General features: G+C 35.9%; 1 protein-coding gene across 2 annotated transcripts in view; it reads right to left on the minus strand.

The window, feature by feature from the left end:
• The window catches only part of SOX6 (SRY-box transcription factor 6), a 378804-nt gene that overhangs the window by 317613 nt on the left and 36756 nt on the right, over positions 1-24435 (minus strand). For both annotated transcript variants that reach the window (XM_087745623.1, XM_087745624.1), the window contains exon 2: positions 8647-8717. The gene's annotated coding sequence lies outside the window, so the exon portion shown is untranslated. The remainder of the gene's footprint in view (positions 1-8646; positions 8718-24435) is intronic.

A 24435-nucleotide genomic window follows, 5' to 3' on the forward strand; every position in this document is an offset into this window, starting at 1 on the left:
TATAATGCAAACTGTGGCCATCAGAATATATAAATTCAGTTTTTAAAAAATATTGCAGGAAGAGAAAAATTATTATTATATTTTGTTTCAATAATTACATAATTATTCAAGTAAATTCGCCTGTGAAGAGGATGTGTATATGTTGTGTAATGTACGAACCTAGGAATCTGGAGTAAGATTATACAGGTCTTGCAGCTGTTTTGAGGAATACAGCAAAAAGATAATAGAACGTACATGGTTATGTTCCCCTCATCGTTCTCTAAAAGTTACAGTTATGTCCATTAAAAACATCTTTAAGAACACGAGATTAAAAAACAAGTAACTAACTTACAGAAGCATTATACACAGACATGCTAATAATAGTTGCTTCCTAGCTGCGATTGTCTAGGAATGGGGCTGTGAAGGATCAGATTGATTGTTCCTTGATCATATTTCAAGACCTGGAGATTTAAGAACATATCAGGTTTCCATACTAGATCAGAAGAATCTTGGAGTGGGCAGCAACCAATACCTGGTATTTCAGAGGCAAGTGAATATACCTCAATTCATACAAAACAAATCTTTGGGCAAAAGATTCCTTTCAAACCCATTCACACTTCTTACAAACACAGATATACTGGTAGGCTTTAATGAACACAGTAAGGAAGTATAAGGACTATTTGCTAGGGTGGGATGCTACCATAACACATAATCCATTAAAAAAGGCCAATAACCTAGCAATGATAAAAACTTGCCCAAGCAAGATAGGATAACCGAGTTCTAATAAATAACTGTTCTTTAGTGGATACAGGGCGGGGGGGAGATCCAATACGGTTGTAGAGGAAATGGCTTTTCAAAAATTTATATTAAAATCTGCATCATGATTTGGAGGAGGAAATGTTCCATAAAATTAAGACTTTCTAACCATACTTTAAAAATACTGGGTTAAGAAGCAGCAAAGTGACATGAAACCTAGTGTCGACAAACACAGGACGTTGCATCTTAGAAAGAATAATTTCAGCTATTTAATTTCACTGCTGGATTTTATACAAACTGTAATCACTTGGTAAAAATGGAACAATGAAATAAAATGTCAATAGTACAAACAAACCCTAAAGACATAAAAAGAAAACAGAAAATATATCTTTAGATAAATCGATAGTGCATGTTCTATTAAGCTGGGGTGCTCAAGCCTAAAAAATATCTCAGAAATACAGGAGAAATAAAAGTGAGTTCAATGAACTTCACAGAATTGTTTAATAAACTAGGTACATTCTGGAACATTTTTACTTGTCTCTGAAATGCAAAGGGCTGCCTACTTTCCATCGATGGATTGGCTAATCATGAGCCTGATTTGATGTTCATAAAACTTCTTTTGCTGAAATAGGATCAAGGAGTGTTATCACACACTCTGAAGTTAACCACATCTCTGATCCCTTGTGCCTGCTGTAGGAGCACCTCTCAAGTATTAGGTAGTCAGTTATGAGGTTTTGGGGAGTGAAATTTTTACTTCACTTTCATCATGCTAACCTTGGCTTCACATTCTTGCGCTTTACTCTGATCACTTCAGCAGATCTAACTGTAGTTCAGTGTTATATCAGTGACCAGGCAATTCTTTTAAAGAAAAGTATTATATATCGAATACTAAAGCATTCGAGTTGAAAACAGATACTAAACCAGTAGGAATTCCATATATACAGCCAGTTTGCTAAGCTAGTCATCCATCTTCACTCTGGTGTCCTACAGTACTTTAGATCTCCTGCAGGACCACGTGGCTCAGTCCGACCCTCATTCCTGCCATTTTCCCGATGAAGATCGTCTCCCTTTCTAAATCAAATTTTTCTTTTTATACGGAAAATAAGAACTTTGAATGAAGTCTTACATTTTGTGAACTGTTTCATTGGGGAAGGCAGAAGTGAGAGGTGAAACTTCAAAAACTCATGTAACCTGCTTCGTTTTAGCATTGGAGAACTGGATTAATTACTCCCTGGGGCTTTTTGGCTCCTGCAGGGAGCATCTTTCAGACTAACTTTCAGAGCCAGGATTATACAGTAATCTCTAATAAACCCATAAAGATAATATGGTATTTACACAATTAAGTATAGTCTTTGAATATTTTATGATGCACAGTACTGAATCCATCTCACACATGTATTAAGAACAGAAGCTATTCCCAGTTAGTTCAAACTGATTTTGTTCAATGTCTTGTTAATGTAGATACCCCAAAATACCAATTCATCATCGCTGTGCATGAACTTAAACTACTAAAAGTAAAAATGAATATTTTCACATTATTTATATTTTAATTATTAATGAAAGCACTGCCAAGAAGGAAAAAAAAAAAAAAAACTCATGGAAAATGAATTTAAAAAAAAAAAATTTAAATTGACCTTGGTGTTCTATCTTATCTTTAATATCTTAAAGTAACATTTTTAATAGAGGCTGCACTTTGATCAGCTCTTTTTAATTAACTTTAGGAATTTAAGTGTTTTACTGTACAGTCTTTATCAGTTTTTTTATTTAGCTATTAACAGTTATGTTTTACCTTCAACAGACCATTATCAGATTTCTATTGAGTCAGGCTTTGGTATATACCAAAGATCTTGATACATCTAGCAAGCAGTTAACCTCTTACCCCATGCTCTCTTGTAACTGTGATTATGATGAATGAGTGGTTACTTCTAAGCAATTCTGTTTTATGTCAATAAATGAATCAAACAGCCATTGGTATATGTGCATTAGGAAGACAGAGAGAAAATGAAGCTGTCTGTGGACACTTTATAACCCTCACCCTTTTAAGTAATATGATTTGAAAAGTTAATGCTGACACCAACTGTTGGCATTGTTCATCCATACTATAGAATAAAAAATCTTTTGTATAATTTACGTAGAATGAGAAATACTGTATATAATTTACTACTCGCAGCACGGCTTAAAGAAAATTCTCTTTACAGCTTTCTAAGATCCTGCACTGTAGCTATTAAGTGACCTGAGGCTTTGGTTTTGTGATGAACAACCATTTCTTCTAAAAATATTTTGGCTCTGCAAATGCCAGTCACTTGCAGAAAACCTATAGGACTCTGACCAGGTATGGACTTGTACGAATATTTTTGCTTCCACATCCTTAATTCAGCTTCTTAGCACACATGTTTCTTAACAGATTCCTCTCTCCCAAGCATTGCATGCAACTTCAACAGCATATAGAATTGTTGGGATGAGGATTTCCATTTTATTGCTTAGTACTTTTGCAAAGAATTTTTTAGACAGCAGATGGATCTAGTGCATTACATGGATTTCATCCAGCACACATATGGAGGAGCAGTAAAGCAAGGAGGTCCTCGCTTACATCCAGAGCATGACAATCCTTTGAAAAACCATTTTCACTAAATGGTTCAACTTCACCACAAGTAAGCAAAGACCACATACGTGGCCTCTGTCTTTGTGCAGTGTGTCAGAAGCTGGTTGGATAGCGCACTCACCCTCAGTAGTGTCCACATTAGCATGAAACCCTTTGGGTTTATATGCATGAAAACTGTTATTTTGTATATTTTCTCTTGTGGCATACATTTCATTCTTCATAAAGAATTGAAGAAGATTTCTGTGCTATGTTAAATATCAAAAACCTAGAAGTAGTTTAAGTGCACTATTTGCTTATTACAAGAAAAACTGGCTAAAATGAATACAATGCATATTGCTTCCACAATATGAGCATTCTGTATATCTATTGATTTCTTTACTTACTACCAAGAAACAGTGTGTACGGTCAATAGAGAAGCAGCCAAAATAACGTCTGCTGCACTCAGAAGGTAAGTGGGAACTCAGACAGGAACACGCTTCTGTGCCAGCATCCTGCAACAGACACTTCTCCTATTAGAAGTCCCTAGGTGACCTCCCACAAACACAGCTTTAGAAAAATTCACACAGGGGAGTCCATCAGACATCCCAGCTAGAAGCACAGGGTGGGGAGAGAGAATTTCAGTTCAGATACTAAAAAATAAACAGAACTTTTTGTAGTTTTGATTGGACTTCTGTCCTGTTCTTAGCAGATGAATGTCCCAGCCACCTTCCTCTCTCCTTCAGTCTTTTTTCCACACCTGTGTCTCTTCAGGTACAACTACAAAACTCTGGATGGAAGCAACTGCTCTATTAGACCCACACTAGCAAATGTGCTTGGGCATCTATGCACCAGGTATTACTGAAGTGTAAAGAAATGCCCTTTCCCCCTTCCATTTTGTTTCTACTTAAGTACATCTAAAATATGTGTATTTACAGAAGCTTTCTGAGACAAGAAAACTCTTCAAGGCAGGTGCCTTGCTTTTGTATTTATTTATACCTCACGTTATATACTGGAACTGTTTCTTGTTAGAAAATTTGTGTGCTACTGTAGTGCAAGCGTTGCATAAAAAGAGTAAGAGAGTGTTCCACCAGAAGCAGATTTTATATTCACCGTTTATAAAATAATCCCAGGAAAATAGAGCTTCGAATTGCTGAGGGGCTACTTCATGGTGCAACTACATCATTTTACATCATTTGGTATGCCACAAATGTTAGCAGGAAAGTAGCCAGAAGAGGATAAAGACCTCTGATACCTCCAGCACACACATGCCAAAAAAGTACGGATCTTGTAGCAAACAGAGCTTCTAGCAAGGCATCACTTTGCTTTCTTAGTAGGAATTTTGAAAGAATTAGCTCTTTATTGAAAGAGGTAAGTGATAAGCTGATAAACCTCCTTGACCAAATGCTGATAAACAATTATATCTTACAAAGAGAAAATGGAGAGCAACTTTTTAAGAATTGAGTTCAGTAAATTGCTTTTCTAGGAAGTATAGACACTATATTTTCCCAAATAAATTAACTGTAATTGAGTAGAACATCAGATGTTACCAATTAAACCCATAAAGGTAAATAGAGCCAAAGCCACATATGTCTTCACTTGCTCCAAATAAGCTGTGCATTCTTTGACTTTATCATGTAAATATTCACAATTTAATAGTTTTCTCCTTTTAAATAAGCTGGTACAAATACAAAGCACAAATCTATTTGGTCAGATGCTCCATGGTGTAAATAAACACACTCTCTAAGTTTTAAATAGATCCATTCCATACTAAACCAAAAAAAAGTATAAAAATTGCCTTAAAAATAAGATTGAGGAAAAAATATTAAATATTGAGTTTGAAGCAAAGCATACTCCCTGATGATGTACTGATTGGAATAAGTGTTTGAGAAGATAAAGTTTACCTACTCATAATCTCAGTTTTGTTGTGTTATAATGTGTGTGCCTGTGGGTGTTCCCTAAGTGTTTCTATTTTTGTTTTTAAACCTTCTTTGAAAAAAATTGCTGCTGTTTGTTTTTAAAGCAATTTGATTTTAGTCTCAAGTCCAATTATATTATTTTCACCATATTTGCAATACAGGCTTTTCACTGAAGAGCTGTTCTTGCAAAACACTGAAGTTTCATGGGCTTTAACACCATCCATTTCAGGGTTCTTTTTTCCTGTCTCTCAGTGTTTCCTCTTTGTAGTGAAGTCACAATAAAATGTTTACACAGAAACTGAACTGCTAGTAAAAAGGTAGTTGTAATTGCTGATGTACAAGCAAAATTTGTTTTAAATGCTGTGTTATTAGAGGGCATGTATTTTGCCGTCTGTAACTTTAAATAACTATTGCAGTTTACTACTGGACAAACCTACTTGAGAAGAACAATTAAATAAATTAAACCATGTTAAGACCACATTCTTGAAAAAAGTAACCTTTAGTTAGGACAATTACTCTGTGGGCATAACACAAAAGCTCACAAATGTCACATTTTCCATGAAATTTACTTTTGTATGAATCATCAATCCTGTTTTCTCCTGAACAAAACCAGCCAAATATGACAAAAAAACCCCAAAGTTGTCTGAACTGGATGATCCAAGTAATTACATGTTACAGCAGAATGCATCTATGACAAAACTTTCAAAAATTTGAGGAAAAAGTTATTATAGCCCCTGGTTGAAATAGCTTTGGTATAGACCTATAGCAGTATTTAGCTGATCTTGCTGTATTCCCTTATAAAAATATGCACAGTTCCAAAGATCAATCTTCCTAGCACTGATCTACACTCCTTCCCTTTGGAGTATTGATCAAACACACACACTATAAAAACATGCCCAAATATTATAGCATAACATGAAAAAGGTATACACTTCTCATTAGCATTTTTTTAAATCCTGCCTAGAATTGAATCTTCTCAAAACTCCTTATATAGGCAAACTTTCTGTCTTCCACACCAACCCCCCAAAGCTCCCATCTTACATGGTATAATTTGCTTAGGGCCTATTTGTTCAGCCTCAGGTCTTGATCCTGGTTTCATCAGCTTGCATGGACACCTCACATGAATAAGTATTTGCAGAAATCGACCCTTTAAATTGAAAGATACTTGAGGTAACAACCTGTCCTATTAGTCTATAGAGCACAGTGAAAATTTATGACACTGTACATATTACTGTTACTGAATAGTAAGAGTCTGTATCTGCTGAACTAATGTATACTACCTACAGAATAATTGCAAGTTCGGAGAGGTACAATAGAGATAGATGATTCAAGAAGATCTAAACCTGTATTACTATAGAATGGATATTTCAATCCTGTTTTCAGTATGTGAGGAAACACCGGGCTGAATCAATCAGTTGTACATTCTACATTTTCTTTTCAGTTTATGTGAACTTAAGGTTTGCATATGTTCCTAGATACATAGCACTCAATACTAAAATAAGTCCTTTAATCAGAGAACAAGAAGAGTCAGCCATAGTCTTAGCTTCTCCAGATATTCATGTCAATGTGATTGAACTCTGAGTTGCAGAGAATACCTATAAAAGGCTAGTCTGTGGTTCATTTTGCACCATCATTTTGTATAGTCATTTACTTGGCTTCATTGGTAAGGCTGCTGAACCATGTTCCAGCTCTCATGGTGACAATGCTGTAAGGTGTTTCAACTGTACTAACAACTTTTTCTGCAAAAGCCAGTGTACAGTTATGTGATAACAACAGTCCATACTTCTCATTAAAGTTTAAGTCCTTACTTGATTGACCTAAACACAAACATTGTTTTCAAAGTACTTTTTATGTCAATTTTGTTTACCACTGCTTTTTGTCGTTGTCAACAAAGAAAAGCAGGACTTGGATCAGGAGTCCACAATATAATTACTAAAGCCCTTTATACGTTCATAATACTACATGAACATGAATTAAACAATACTTACAGGTTCTCATCCAATTAGCCTGGTACACACAAAGTTCACCATGAATCTACCATTGTATTTATTCCATTGCTTTGATTGGAAAGTATACTCCATATTGAGGTATAAAGAGGTACTGTTGTATTGACTGATATATTACTATTTCCATTATAGACGAGAAAAATGAGGCAAAGAAAGCCTAACTGATTGCTTGAAAAAAACATGCAGTGGCAAATCCAGGAAGAGTTACAACAAATTCCTCACTCTCAATTCAGTAATCACTTTACATTGCCTTCTCAGAACTATTTTTCAATGGTAATACTTTTTAAAATTGTTTATGTTATTTCATAACAATATTTTCTTTAAATACGACCGACAATGCTCATTAAAAAGATGCTGACCTGTAAATGAAGGAAACTGCAAATATAATAGCAAAACCATACACGAAAATAAACATTTGTAAAGAGGAAGGGTTAGTACAAATTGAACACATTTCCATACTGAGAGGAGAACCAGCCATCTTTTTTCCTGATTAATGTAGTTTTGTGAACATCTTTTTCCACAAATGATTGAATAAATATTTATTCATAAACTGTATTTGTGACTTAAGAGAACAAGCTGCATAGATTGGTTTCACTTATACTACCTCATGCAAGAGTTATTGCAATAATTTATATCATGCCAAGTCTAAGTCCCATCAGATTTTCCTTATTATACTTGACTAAAGCTGAAGACTATACAAAAACAGCAATTCTGAAAAGCTTTCTATTCGTTGCATAAATAACTATCTTGCTCCCAGATCCTCTCCTCTATCTTTCCGTTTCTCAAAGCATTTACGCATAGGCCTAGTCCCATTTGCTTTATTTGAACTTGGGCACATGATGAAACATATTCTTGGGCCATGGCCTAAATGACTACAGTCTCAGTCATTTTGCTGCAAACATAAAGGTCAGCTTTCTCCAGGGTGTATAAAAATACATTCCCAGTTCAGCAGATACTGGTCATCCTCGTGTTTCCTCAATAAACCCATGTAGCATTTCCTCTAAAAGTTCTGATGGTCTTGAATCACAGCCCCAATTCATTTCTAGAAACAATTTTCATCACAACAGCAAGGTGCATTGCTATCATTAGCAAGCGTCACAACTGATGTGTTACTGCAAGCAACACTGTTCTCTCATTATTATTATTACTACAAAAACCCAAAGAAAGCTTGAAATAACAGGCATGTTCACTGTTAATTCAAGCATCTGTAGCCCCTCTGAATAACTGAAGCATAACGTGGTAGCAAAAGAACTACAAATGGTTTATAAGTAGTTAGGTACATTTCTTAATAAAAGAACGTTCTAAAACTGTGATAGGACAGCGACATTTTAAAATAGCCTTCATTCTTTATGTTAAAAGAGTATTAGAAAGATGCACATAACAGGAAAATTAATCAATAAATACTTACAAATACACAAGAAAATCAGCCCCAGCTCCCAGAAATCACTGGTAAGTTGCTTTTGAATTCATGAAACTGACCTGAAAACATAAAAGGAAAAAAAGTTGAAACAAAAGAAAGCCCAGAACTGATAAATGTTACTTTTTTATTATTATAGAATAGTTATGATTTTTAACTATGAATTAAATAAAACAGCACACAAGGCTGTTGTCACTATTTCAGCCAAGTAATTTACACAGAATTTGTTTCCAGGAAGCCAATACCAAGAGAAACAATTATTTCATTGTTCTGCATCTCACACCATAGCAACCCAGTCCATTACGGCTTCTAAGAACTATCATAAATGCACGCATGGTTATCTTTTAATAAGGAAAATAGCTGTGAGGGTTTTTTTGGCTGGTTGGGGTTTTTGATTGGGGTTTTTTGCTTGGTTTTTTTGTTTTCAAGTGTTACAGAACATTCATTACATTTTAAAAATATTTTGTTCACAGCATTTTGCAGCTTAACTGGTGTAAAATAATATTGTTTAGGTGCATTTAACTGGAACCCATCTAAGGCAAAATTCATACAGAAAGACAGACTAACGATTTTGTTCTCCTACAGTCTAGATCCCGGTTAGAAGCTTAGCCTAAGCACAATGCGTTCACTATAAGGCATGATTAAATCCAACATTCTTTTTCCTGCATACCCTTCAGTTCTAGTTGGAAAGGTAACAGATGCAACTCAAACCCACAGAGCTCGCCTTATAAAATTCTTTAACTAGCACAATGACTCACTTTATGCCTCTAAATATCCATGGTTTCCTCTCTCCAGAACCCCCATGCATTAGAAGGTAGTTCAGTAGTTTATTTTTATTGTTTGGTCTACATACAGCACATTTTTAGTTCTTACGAAAACAAAGAAACTTTGTTGCACAGCCCTTGTTTTCCTTCCAAAATGTGAGGATGGATATGGGTAACATTAAACTGAAAATAGTAATGGAGCCTGGGCAACTAGTTTAGGTCAAAACCTTTTTGTTCTCTGGGAGCTATCTGATTAATTTGCAGTTCATAAAACAGTGGGTGTAAGCTCAGTTTAAAAACATGTAACTATATTTAAGATGAAATCATCATTTTTGTTAGCCTCCAGTAATCTTTAAGAAACACCTTCCCACAACATTTCTGTATCCTAAAGTGCACCAGCCAACACTGCACAGTGCCTAGAGACAAGGAGAGAATACCAAACTTATCTTGATGTAGAATATCCTCCTTATTTCATACACCCACCCTGAAGTGCATATTATTCATTCCAACCAAGCCCTCCCCCATCCTGAAAGTACACATTTAATTGTGTCTTCTCTCCTGTAATACCAACAGAGAGTCAACAAATCTCATTTGCTCTATCAATGCAGTGTTATTATATATTTTAAAAGCAAGTCTGAATCTCATTATCAGCTGATTTATGCCATTAGTGTGCTTTGGAGCCACCAATTAAACAAGGACAGTGGTTCATAAGGTCACAGTTAATTAATCTGAAAGAGTATAAATACACTTTAATGCACACCACCTCATGTAGAGAATTTAGGAACAAAGCACCAAACCTTTATTCTGGGCAAGCAATTAGGGGGAAAGGTTAAATATACAAAATTTTAAATTTAGCTTTAGCACTCTGTTAATCTACCAGGAAAAAAGTTCAGTTTGGTAAAAAATCCTGCAGAATAATATGTATGTGAAGCCTTGATTCTTACGCAATGGTGCAAGTGGGCGAGAAGGCAGAACGGGGCTAACCATACCCAGTGATGCTGAGCAAATGAAGGCTTGCTGCTCAGATAACACCTCATAGCTGGGAGTCAGCTGCAGGCTTATCCATTACGTTAGCTGGTCAGGGTGGAAAAAACAAAAACAAGAAACCCAACCCCAAACAGCCCAGTCTATTCAAAATGGACTCATCTGAGCTAGACTTGTATTTAGTACATCATGCAAAACTGATTTTTCCTTCAACCACATTCTCTTAGTAAATTTAATAAAATAGTGCAATCAATTAAACATTCAGTAATAGCAGTAGTCTACCAACACAAACAAAGTAAAATACTGAAAACAATCTAATCAACCAGTGAAAATTCAAGTATGAGGTACCTGGAGCTTATATGGAAGAAAATGATACCTGTTTCTTATTGCCTTGACTCATTCTACCTTGCACAGTTCCTTGCTCAAAAGATAGACAATATAGCTAACACACACACACAAAACAAAAGCAAACGTAGTGACCTGATTAGATGAAGTAGTTGCTAACTTTTTTTTTTTTCTCTTTTGCACCTGTAGTCCTATATTCTGTAGCCTCACATCACTTTTTTTCTTTTTAGCTTTCCAGGTAGTTTTTCTTAAACCGAAAAAAAACCCTATTTTCTTATCCATGTAGAAAACCCTCTGTCCATCAAACAGTAACATCATGAAGTTTAATACAAAATTTCTATCATCAGGCATATCCTGTAAAAATCATATAATTAAATATAAATTTATTACCTAAATAAAATAGACCAAGGACTAATACTACAGGTCAGTAGTTGTTCCATGTAGATTTTTATACCTGTCTCTTTTATCAATAAAAGACTTGCATCATGTTTTTAAAGGTGTTTGGGAGGCCAGCTCCCACTGACGTTGAGAAGAAAGACCTAACCCTTTCAGAAGTCTAGCCCTTATTCTATTAGCTTAAACCATTTACACTTGCACTTTAGATGTCTCAAGTTGAACTCCAGGTGACTACACAGGTGAATAGTTGTTGCATAAACACATAGAAGAACAAAGTTTTCTTTAAAGTATTCTGCTGATTTAATTGGTACAAGTCCCACCAGAAACTTCACTCAGATATTTTGCAGTCAAAATGCTCTCAAAACATTCTCAGTGCCTGCAATTTCTGCAGGTATTTCAGATGCTTGCTTGAAAAGTTGCTAGCATCCTTATCAAAGACTGGCTCTCCCAGTCCCACTATGAAAGGGGAAAAGTAAAGCTGTAAGAGCAACCTCTGCTCTGATTGCAGATACCTTTGCCAAAAGATGTTTCATACTTAAATCGGCACATAGCATGAACCAAACAAAAAAGGTTAGGGTTTTTTTTTTTCCTGTACTATAGCTGACTTTCTGTTCTACCACGCTGTTAAAATCCCAAAACTTTTGACGGCAGAGGAAAAACACAGTGTAAAGACCTAAGTCTGCGTACCAGTGACTCCAGTGCTCTGGTACTAGTCAGCATTTCAACCTACAAGCTGAAGCATGGCTGCAAGGCAGGGGAACTGAGGCAAAAGCGGATGCAATATAGCAGATCTATATCAACTTCCTGGCTATACTTCTGTGACACTTGCTGTTGAAAACCCCCAGAGGTAACATACCATGGACTCCCAAGTCTTGGAAAGTAGAATAAAAAACTCGAACAACACAAACTGCCAACACCACGAAAACAAGAAACTGCAAAGACAGGGATTTACAAAAGGACCTAAGGGTTGAGGCAACCAGCTTTCAATGAAAATAGCAAAGGTTGATCATCTCCTCATTTGCCTCAAAAATTCCATTTTAGAAAGCCATAAAAAGGTTACATTTTAAATGAAGATGTTTGCTCAAAAGCAACCGTCATAGCAGTTTTCATGGTTTTGATTGTTGGGTTGTTTGGGGTTGTTTTTTTTGAAAAAGAAAAGGTGTCCTAACATCAGGTAACATGAAATAAAACCAAGGTCATTTCCGCAAACACCAAAAAGTCACAGGGTTAATGAAGTTAACCATCTCTCATTGACTTGACTGAGAATAATGTACAGTCATCCAACAATTTCACAGAATCTTTCAAAATAACTCACTTTTCAAAAAGCTAAGCTTTTGCTTGTTTTGCAAACGCATATTGACACCAAGAGAACACTGGCCATAAACCAGATTATGTACATCACTAAATGACTGCAGGATCTTGTATGCACTAAGTGTTATGAACCAAAGAAAATTCCATAAATAGCCAAATGTCACTTATAAAATAGTCCTCTTTTCGCCCAAACACTGTCAGCTCTAATAATACAAAGAGATTTTAGTTTTCAGAACATAAGATTTCACCACTTTTGGAAAGCAGAAAAAAATTACTCATTTTAATAAAATCTTTAATTAAAATGTTCTGATTCTTCTAAGATAGATCCTCTACAGGTAGTCTGTATTTTCTGTGCACAGTCATCAGTGAGCATGAAGGAAGCCTGCAAGCAAAAAATGGAAGCAGTTATTTAGTAAAAAGCATGGCATCATGTTATATCATTTGAGAATGTGGCCTATCATTGTGGGCTGCTGGGACTAAAATATGTACCATTCAACAACTGTTAAAAAACTATTTTCAGAATTATAGCATGATGTGAAATGAGAAAAAGGAATAATACAAAAATGAAGCTATACATTTAGGGCCTGAATCACATAGCAATTTCACACCCTGAAATGTGCAGAATTTCACAATTAAAACAACATTAATGACCTGTAAGCCCCTAGCCACAATCTGAAAAATTAAGGGGGCAGTAGGCTGATTATGATGAGATCCTTTGAGTTGGATTTCTAAAAATCTTGCTTAATTGAGGAAAAGGGCACTATTTCAGGACGATTCAATGAAGAATTGTTTACTCACACACAGAAAACTTTTCATACATGATCATTTTGAAATAGGAAAGTAAACACAGTAATTAACCACTATAGATGAGACTTTCTACAAAAGACACAAGGAAATTCCTGTTATCTTCCCTTTGTGTCACTTCTCTTCAATGGCCTGGGATTGTATTTTACTGCCTTTGCTGGCTTGTTTCTTAAACTGTTCACTCTCCTTTGTTCCATGCATTAGCAAAAAAACAAAAAAGAACAAACAAAAAAGACCCAACCAAACCAAAACAACCATAATGTTGTTTACCTAATGTTTTTCATTTTAGAATAGTCCCTCTGCAATGATCCTCATTTGGATTTCTGTACTCTGTAACAAAGATTGCAGCCAAATGATCTATCAAAGGAGGAATCAGAGCGTACCACCTGTTATGCCATTGGTCATTTTAAAACACATGTTGCATCACAGTGAGGTAACAACAACAACAACACGGTGCATAGGATGAAAACATTGGTCTCCAAAGCTCTGGACGCAGTCGCTGCCTTTGCTGTAGATTTTCTGCTCAACCTTCAGCAAAAGAGTTTCTTTGTGCTTCTTAGTTCCTTATTCACAAAAAGGAGCTACTATTTCTTCCTTCTGTAACACTGATGCTTTACAATTCTACATACCAGAAGCTGTGATGTTGTTATTACAGAAACGAGGCTCAAAAAAATACCTAAAATAGGATACATCTCCACAGAGTTTTGCAGGGAGATGTGAGCTCACTCTGCCCACACTCGGAGATGACTGGCCACAAACCCACTCTAATCCAGTTTAGCTATGGTTAGCACTTACGTAAACTACATGACTTCCAGTTTAGAGCAACCTCACATCTGCCTACAAAAAGCATGTCGACATACACATACAATAGATGGTGTTTCTGTAAACTACCTCTTAAAAAAAGGAGCCCCGTAAGCACCACCACTCAACAGTTGTTCCCTGTTTCTCCCAAAAGGGTATCACTCAGTAGTGCCACATGATCTGGCAGCATTATATTATATAACTGACTATAAGAGCTCCTTACGGTCTCTTCTGTAAAGGCACATGCATTTGCAAAATTGCATGATGTCTTCAACAGGCAGCTCGTGAAGGTTTCTCTGCTGTGTGCCTGCATATCTATAAAGCATCCAATCACTACAGGACCTGAGCGCAGAATACAAAATTAAGGTCTTTTGGCTGTATCGCTTCACAGCATAGCATCAGGTTAAGACTAAAAAGGATTTTGATTAAAAAAGTACTGCACATGTCCAACAACTAATTTAAAAGTATTATTATACCTGTCACTAAAATTACACTTGAAAACACCAAAAACATCTAGTTCACTGTGAAGATGAAAGAAATACCTAAATATGCATTTATTCTTTTGTATAAAAGGAAGGGGGCTAGCATTCCAGATCTGATAAGGTCTGTACTCATACTTTCAAGCAGATAAGAACCACAAGACATACACCACGCTGCTTGGAAGGCTGAAGGGAGAGGAGGAACTCCAGCTATAACTCATGGGTTAGAGACAGCGAAAGCCTCCTCAGTGGCCCGGGGTAGGCTGGTAAGCGCTGCTGGCTCCCTGCTCCCACATCAAGGGACTCAGATTCCCCAGCAGTTCCTGCACCAGCCCACTGCCACTCACACAGTGTAGCTGTGACACAAAAACCACTTCTGAACTTCTTGTGAGCTATATGCCGTTTTAATAGCCACAGGCTGGGTCATTCCTAATCAGTGTGATTGAATTAAAGAAAACAGAGAAAGCTTTCAAAACGGGAACGTTTCTGTAGCGTTTACATATACAGATCCATGTGCTGAAGGTACTACAAGGTAAATTAAGTCCAGAATGAAAAGTTACAGCATTACAAGCCCCAAGAACTATGACTGGCGTTCCAAATACCAGGAACCCTTCCAATATGTGGCACTGTTAGAAGGATATATCAAATACAGAGCGAGTTTTACAGCAAACACAAACTGCACTTGGAAAGTTACTTTCTGTACCTAGAGAAGCAGAAGCGTGCAGCAGACATGGCTTGGAAATGGCATCCAGGGTCACTCTTCAGAGACTCACATTTGTCACGCAGCCATTGAAATCAGCCACACAGAGACAGCTCTGGCAGCCCTGGCATTGACCCGCATTACAATATTTGGCAATTTTTTTCTCTTCTCTCTCTCTCTGCCTCAACTGTACTTCCTCCATTTGGAATGATAGCTTTTTAATCTCTTCCTATGTGTGTACAGGGACTTGCAACCATAACAGGGTCTCAGGGTGCTACTGTAAAACAACCTCATAAGGGTTCTCTGGATACAACTTTAACACAAAATAATAACAATGTTTTTGTTTATTATATAATATTATCATTACATAATAATTGCATTGTGCAAGACGAACAACACACATACCAGGAGCTGTTAGCCTACCACATTGAGGTATTTTTCCTTGACAAATTGTATTAAAATTATATTAGTAGGTTTTGGCTCCCTTTATCTTTTGAATATGTAATGTGTCAGGTTCCCTTCTCTTTCATATTCAGACCAATGTTTAAAGTAATTTTACTGAAGAATTGGCTTACTTTGTTTAAAAGAGGGTACATTCTTTCAGCTCGGTCATATGACCAAAAAGGACAGTATAAAAAGTGTAAAATGTTATTCAAACTGTAATTTAGCACGCAGTTAAGTCTCTTTAATGAGCCTCATGAGCTCTGGATTGGACTAAGTTGAAATTCAATTACACAACAGAATGGAATCACATTGATTTGCGATTCAAATCGACTATCTATTTACAGGTACATATTCATTTTATCCCCAATTTTTTAATATAATATCTATATATATTCTTATATTTTATCCACAATTACTGACCTCCTCTGAGCAAATAAATGGTCTTCTTGGGGAAAAGAAAAAAAAAAAGAAGAAAGTTCCATGACTGTATTTTCCTTCCTAGACAAAGCATCAAGAATTACACAGAGTTGTGAACAGTTAAACAACATGGGAGGCTTTGAGTCATTGTACATCACTGCTCATAGTCTGAAGCTGTTGCACACAGAACATGGAAAGGGTTTAGGACACATCTTCATCAGGTTCTTTCACTGGACTTTACTTGAACACCTACTTGTGTTGTACTTGTGCTACATTTACCAGATGCAAACTCCTTGGCACAATTTTTGATAGTGTAATACCTACATATGCATAAGCAAGGCTTGGAATAGTAACAAGAAACCTCTTAAACAGGAGACTAAAGCCCTCAAGCAGAGATGTGGGGGGGAAAGTGTTAATTGTGAAAGCCCAGTTTTACCATTATTTCCAAGAGCTACAAGTGGTAAGATAGCTGAAATGTCTATCTGATATTTTAGAGATATCAACAACAATACTAGTGCATGGGAACACATTACCTTATCTAAAATTCCAGCATAAATATACCATATAGCACTTGGATTTGAAAATTCCCTGAAAATTGGAGATTTAACGTATCAGAACTGCAGTGCACTTACACAACAGAAAAAAATTAGTGGTTTCTATTAAAAAAAAAAAAAGAAGAAAAAGAAAAATGGAACAATGTACCCTTACCTTCAGAATTTAATGTAAGCTGGTTGTGAGCCAAATGGCCAGGAGCTAAGTCAGCTGTACACAAACTCACATTTTTTTCTGACAAATCCATTTTGTAATATTACAATATAATAGAAGTGTGCTATTTGCTCCCATTGAAACCAGTGTTAATCCAGACAAAATATTGGGGTTCTATATTACTGAAGCTCAGATTTTCAAAGCTAGTTAAGTAGGACATAAAAATCAATTAGGCCTTAAGAATGTCTGCCTTCAGGCCTACTTCCCTGGATTCCCTGAGGGACAAAACCTCCTTACTACGTATCTTGGGTTTTGTTTTTTTTTTTTTCCCAAAACCCTGAAACATAATAATTATAGCTTAAGTCTTTTTTTGGTTTAAACTTTTTTTTTTTTTTTTTTAAAATACCTCATATACTAACTTCCCCTCTCAGCTCCGGTTTTTGAAATTCATTTGTCCTGACACTATAAGCAGAGAAAAGGAGGTCCAGGTGCTCTCATTTTAATTTCACTTTAGAAGCATCATAAGCCAATAAAACTTCTTTCTTCAAGGATCTGTTCAGTCAGTTAGAATCCCATCTTACATATGTATCTTCTGCCAGGAAACAGTTCTCCAAGTATGTGGCAGAGTGCTACCAGCAAGGATATGGCTTTGTATTCTGCCCAAAGGACCATTCTATTTGTGATTATCTACAATAATCAACCCTGAAGACAATTAACTCTCACCTGCTGGACAAATAAATCGCGGGGCGGGGGGGAGAAAAAAAAAAACCACAACACACACACGTTACCTCACCAAGCCCTGAAAATAAAAACCTCTCACCTTCCTTTCAGTCTCTCCTAAAGCATGACTACTTCATTAGTTATAAAGCAAGCAAAAAATCATGTTTAATTAAGGAAAAAGTATACCTTGAAACAGAAATTTGCCTTCAATGGTAAAGCTATTAGTTTGATACGAATTCAAGCTTTGGAGACGTCACCAGGTGAAGCCCTAGTTTCTTCTGGTTTTCACCTATGGCATCTCTGTCAAAATCTTCTTTGTGATTTTGAACAATACTTGTTCTTGGTGCCTACCACCTAAAGGTTTTGATTTCCTATTTTTTTCTGCAACATCCACCTCTGCAAGATATTTTAAAACCAGAACTGAAATATGTTCACCATAGATAGAAATCCTTGCAGGCAATACTGCCCATCAAATAACTGACACAATGACCCCTAACTCCAATTTATGTTAAGCCCAGTCATGGGTACTAACAGTCAAGCTGTTAAAATGCTAAAGCACTACTTTCTATCAGTCCATAAAGACCAGTCTTATGTTCATAGCCTGGGTTTTGTATTGTGTATAGAGATCTCATAACAGTAAATTGTTGATCTTGGAGTCAGAGGTGCCCTGCTCTTCAGGACAGACTGTCCTAAGCTACAAATTTAAAGGCAAGTTTGGGGGAAGGGTTCTGTTTTTCACGTGATGAAAATGATTCCTAGCCTCTCTAGGTAGTCATATAAAACCATATCTCCAGGCATTTACTAGCATTGCTCAACATCTATGAGCCTCAGGCTATCTGCACCTGCCCTCAGCATGATACTGACAGGCAGCAATAAAAAGTTGATGGCTAGAGGGGTGGCTACTAGGTGCTTTGCATATGATATTTCAAAAATGTAAATGGAATACTGATCTTAAAAAAAAAAAAAAAAATCACACACTCAAAAAGTTGGCATTAATCTGGATAGCAAACCTAAAAGTTTTACAAAATTAACTCATCTGCCTGACATGCCTCATTACAAGATCTTATCACTGGTTTAACTAAACAAAAGAAAATGAATGAGGAAAGAAAAATATACAGGGAATAACTTATATTTCTTTAAAAAGAAAGTTCTTTAGGAAGCACTTCAAATATGTTTCTGTCTTGTGCTAAATGAAGCAGCTATTGCTGTGGAATTTTAGGGTGTTGTTTTCTCCATTTTATTTTTAACGAACACCAGAGTGAACATTACAGCAACATCCATCAGAAATCATTAGAGCACAAGTCATAACTACTCCCCGGCAACTATGAAGTATGCAGGTTGCTTTCTTTTTTTCTTTTTTTTTTTTTCTTTTTTTTTTTTTTTTTGTAAAATTTTCTGATTCCTTTCTTTTACTTCAACTAGACACACTTTGCTTCTTTGAGGCAGAAATTTCTCTTTTTCCAGGTGACTCTGCCCTCTTTTTCTGGCATATGCACCCTTTGGAGTGCAGTGCAAAGTTAATTACTTATGTATAAGTAAACTTATAATAAAACTTTCTGGGAAATCAAGGAAAAAGAAAAGGTTTAAAATCTTAGCCAATACCACTCTCAAGAACCAAAATCACATTAATAGATGATCTTTCCCACTTGCTAAAGTTTTTAATCCTTATTCTTCTCTTTCTTCATTTAAGAAACTGTAAAATGTTAGTTATAGCTCCAACGATCACGTTTATAATTTCAGTTATTTTATTGCTAACTACTCCTTGCTTCCAAATAACTTAATCCTTCCCTTTCTTTCCAGCTAAGTGCATTAGGGTGGTACTGCAGGTCACAGCTACGTTCAAGATCCCATTGTTCTCAGTGCTGTGTAAATTGCCGTAAAGGGTCTTAAAAGTGGACAGTTCTAAGAGGACAGGCATTTTGAAAGTATCAACAGACACAGTACTCAGTATGAATAAATATGGTCCCTCAAAGAAATATATCAACATCTGGGGACTCCCCTGATCTCACAGGAAGGCATGGCTATTTTTGGAACGCAGGGTTAGAACACGGCTGTATTTGATTCGTTGCAGAACAACCACGATTTTAATGGATCTAGGATTTTGCTCTTTATTCTCTCACCCGAATGAGGTAATGAATCTCTAAGAAATTTTCTGAACTTTGGTGAATTATCAGTACTTGATAATTCACTGCAAAGTCAGACACTACTACTATTAATCACCACAAGAATACATTGTGCACATATATAACATTTCCAGATGAAATTTTAAAGTACCTTACGAGAAAATAAATATTTAATACTACAGTTGGATTATATTTTCCTCTGTACAGAGTGCCAACATAAAGTTTGTAGAACTTTCAAACCATAATTTGAGGATCTAGGAGGGAGATCAAGCAACATACATTTCTAATACTGACACCCTGTACTGGGGTCATTTGTGCAATTAAGCAACACCTTAATAGCAAGTCACCTCCTGGAAAAATCAGAGAATAAGATTCTATTCAGTAAGATCAGAGACATCAGAATCCCAGTCTAAGCCACGTAGAGCCTGCAAAAATCAGTAAAAATACTATTAAAACATTTTAAAAGTTGTAAGTACAAAAAAAATACATTACTCTTAGAAGTGAGATGAATCCTCTCTGTAAGCATGCTGACTCCGATTTTAAGATGAACTAATCACAAGTTGCTTAAGTGCATGTACAAAAATTAAGAGATAATTATATAAAAAAATTTACAAAGTGGCTCAGTGCCAACAAAAGAGTCTCCCATCAATCATATATGATACTCTTCTTGATACCTCTCCCTACCTGGAGAAGCAGCTGTGCTCTACAGCAAGTCCCAACAATCTCTAAAACCTGGCTCCTGCAGACACAATAAGAGGGTCTAAAAACATAACCAGTTAGGCCCTTCTGGTTTTGTTCACTGTTATATGGCAACGTAAGAAGCAGGATTCTCGCATTTTATAAAATTCAAATTTCACAGCACTTTCACAGTTGCACCAGTCTAATCATATGGAAGCCAAAGAACTTGCATGATATAAATGATGGCTATACTTGGCCTCATTATCTCAACTGTACCTCATCCAAGATGTATTTCAACAAGCTGACCGTACAATCACACTACAGTCAATCGTGAAACTTTCAATGATTTCAATGACAATAACAACTAGAGTTTCAGACAAGAGTAATACTATTCTTGTGTAAAAACTGGAAGCAAGTACTAACCACCAAGTTCTCTAACATCACTAGGATTTAGCAAATGTATCATACAAATGCAAGAAAAAAAATCATATGCAGAACACTTCATTCAAATACATACAAAGTCCTCTGTGATTACAGCACACGAATTACTGCTGTGCTGTTATTAGGGCTGGCTGGAAGGTATTAAAATTAAAAGTCAAATTTTAACATTGCAGAAGGAAATCAATCAACACTTCGAACTTGTATGGACTTACTTTATGAAATCAAGCAACACTGCGGGAGTTACAAAATGTGCTGTGTGACCTGCTATTTAATTGTTTCGTTTCTCTACTCTCCACATGTAGCCTGTCCAAATTCCTCTGATGGGAAAATCTTCTAAAAGAACAGACCACTCTTGAGCCATCTCAGACCAGCCATGGAAAATAAATATCATCATTATACACCTGAACCCAAAATGTAGGATATATTCATATTGTAGGAGAATTATACAGCACACTGTGAAAACTGAGCATGCTGGGAAAATATCAAGCTACTCGAACAAAAATAGTACTGTTCATAATATAGTTTTTCCACTTTGGAAACATAATTTGGCACCCTTTCTATTAGGCCCAAGTATTCTGAGTTTCAGATACTCCTACAGAGCTCAGTGGGTTTTATTCAGCTACATGCAAAGAAATACATGGTTCTTTCATTTTTGTGTCTGAAAATAACTTGTCCACTCTGATAAAAAGTATGCTGCTAGAGAGGTTGGTAATTAAGCCTTTGGAGTTTGCCATCCATTAAAACTTGGTGATCCCACCCAAAGTGCTTCATCATCAGAACCATCTGGTGTTCTTTCTGCACAATTACCAAAATACAGAACATATTTTGACTTGGCACTTGCATTTGGTAGACACTTTAGTCATTTTATAAGCAACAAGACAGCATCTTGCCAAAGCACGGCCTCAAAAGGAAATTTCAACACACCAGAATCTGACTGTCCTACCAGGATAGAAAGAAGAAGCATCTTCACCTTCAGTTAATGTCCTCACATTCACATACAAGATATCTCTTACCAATTTCGTTATTCTATGCTTCCTCTATATGTTGATGATTCAGAGCATTATCTAACAGATTAGGGGTAAAGTGAACTGCCTCTAGTTTGAGACTCAGTTTCTTTTAAGATGTCTGGCTCTGAAATCAAACTAATGATCCACCAGAAATTAAACTATTAGAAGTAAAAGGAACCAAAGCTATTTCACAATAATACTCTGAAGAACAATATCAAGAATATTTCGCATCAGACTGCCACTATATTTTTTTTCAGTGCCTGCACATATAGTAATAATATGAGCACAGCTCTAAATGCAGGAAAGTCCGAAAAACAAAGAGAGACGACAGGAATATGGACTACCCTTGAATGATACTAGAATTCTTTTTGGCTCTTGGTTTTCAAGACCTACATAAAAGAAGCCATTATGAGAACATCGAATATTCTTCCAAGAGCATTAATAAGTCTTTCTTGCAGATTGCCTTTAATTGGCTTATTTTACTCATTTCTGCTGGTAAAATTTGTGGCAAAAGGTGAAAACTTGTATGCAGTAATGATGTTATTCTCAGCTTTCTCAGGACAATATGGATAGCACAAAAAAATTCAGAGCTCAATTGAAGTGATGACCAATAATCCTCAAATTTAGACATTTCAGTTACTTTGGGGAATTCTGAAGATAGGCCTACATTTAATATCCCTCACCTACAAGCATCCCATATTCAAGGACACAAAATGATGCAAATGTATTGGACCGTATACTCTAAGGAATTTAATTTCTATAGTGTCCTAGGTGGAAAAAATTAGTTCTCTCAAAGACTTCTGCTTATTGAACATACATAGTATTAGTCTGGATGGTGTCGAAACGGGTCAACTGCTTTGAAATTAGTGAAAATACATGAAAAAAGCAACAGGCAACTATTTTAAAAAATAGTGCAGTGTAGAAAATATATCCCAAATGACAACTCCAAGTTTCACAGCAAACAAATAAGCTGCTGCACTCCATATGGCACAGAAACCTTTAACGTACCATAATAATATATAAACCAGAAAACACAGGTTTTCAAATCAAAATGATCCTACCAGGACATGGATTTGCACCCAACAAAATTTTCATAGCTATAAATTGGACTGATATAGTGAAAGACTAACAGATGAGATATTGTAGACATGGAGAACCAAACAGAATTTTACCAAAAAATTAATAACAAAGTTGTATAGGAAATTTGGATGGAAATTAAACAAGCTATTATTACAAGTAACTTTGCAAGGTTAGTCCCTCAACAAAACAACATTCCGAAGAAACAAGTCTAATGAAATTATAACAGTAGGATGCAAAGAAGAGGTGGATAAAACATGTAATCACACAAAAATATATCTGCACAACAGTAAAGGTAGTGGAACTAATGAAAGTGTGAAATTAGAAACAGTCAATTTGGTGAAGAGATCTGTGAATGCATACGGCAACCTGAGGAATCACAAATGTGTTCATCCTTATTAGACAAGTCGTCAGACAGACAAAACGTAATATATGAGCGAGTAAATAAACATTTGACTACGCAGAGTATCATTCTTACTGGGTGACACTCCAAAGAGTATATATCTATCTCATCTGTTGGCAAAAACAAACTGCATATTACATCTTTATTTTTATACAGGAACTCAGAGCAGATTTTCTAACATCATAACATCAGAGATTTAAAAAAAAACAAATATGGTTTATTTATTTCCCGCAGGTTTTTTCCCTTTAATTTTTATCATGGCTAACAATATTGCAGCAAGTAGCAAATTGTTATCAAGTCATAATCTCATATTTTTTGAGCATCAGCATGACTTTCTTAAGTTTCTACCAACAAGTGAAAAAGAATGAAAGTATTTACTTTCAGGAAGGATAATCAGATTACTGTCACCTTACAAACACATTATGGGGTGTCTCTGTTATTTCAACTACTGTCATCACAGTAACATGTAACAAGCACAATGTGATGATAATACACCATCCCCAAAAGGAAAAATCAAATCCAAATGCATAAAAATTACGAGAGAAATCATTCATCTTACACCTTAGAATCTTGAGCAACTGCTATAACATCAGAAAAACTTCCACAGGGAAAGATGTTGGTGCTTTCAGGCCAGTGGAATTAATATTTTGGTTTAAATTTCACAGCATCCAGAAGAGGCCAGACACAATGGGAGCAGATTCACTAATATGTTACTACAGTTTTATTACATGTTAACTTCACAGAAACAATGGAGTCTCATTTGCTATGAGACAAAGTAATTAGGTCTAATGTCTACATTAAAAAAGAGACACCCTAACATCTCCATCTCACTTCAAAAAAAAAAAAAATTTCCTTATATGATAGGTCCTTGCTTTACCATTTCTAATAAAACTAGCAGTTTACCATTTATAAAAGTGATACATTCTCGCATATTTTTGATGCAAATTCTGTACAAGTAATGACATGAGATAGTAGTAGACTTAAATTCCTCGAGCACGTTAAGACTGAGTTGCCGGCTCTGAAATACAGCCGGTTTTTGCAAAGCATATGAGCTAGTCATGAGCCTAGTGTATGGTTCTTTCCACAATTGCACTCTAATGAATGTGAGGAGAAGCTAGTGGATACAAACAGAGCTAGATAAATTGTCTGGCCCTATTCTTACCTACCCAAATGGGAACAGG

The sequence above is a fragment of the Nipponia nippon genome, unplaced genomic scaffold (assembly GCF_047370975.1).
Source record: "Nipponia nippon isolate SJK-2023a ecotype South Korea unplaced genomic scaffold, ASM4737097v1 scaffold_10, whole genome shotgun sequence".
Taxonomy (NCBI): domain Eukaryota; kingdom Metazoa; phylum Chordata; class Aves; order Pelecaniformes; family Threskiornithidae; genus Nipponia; species Nipponia nippon.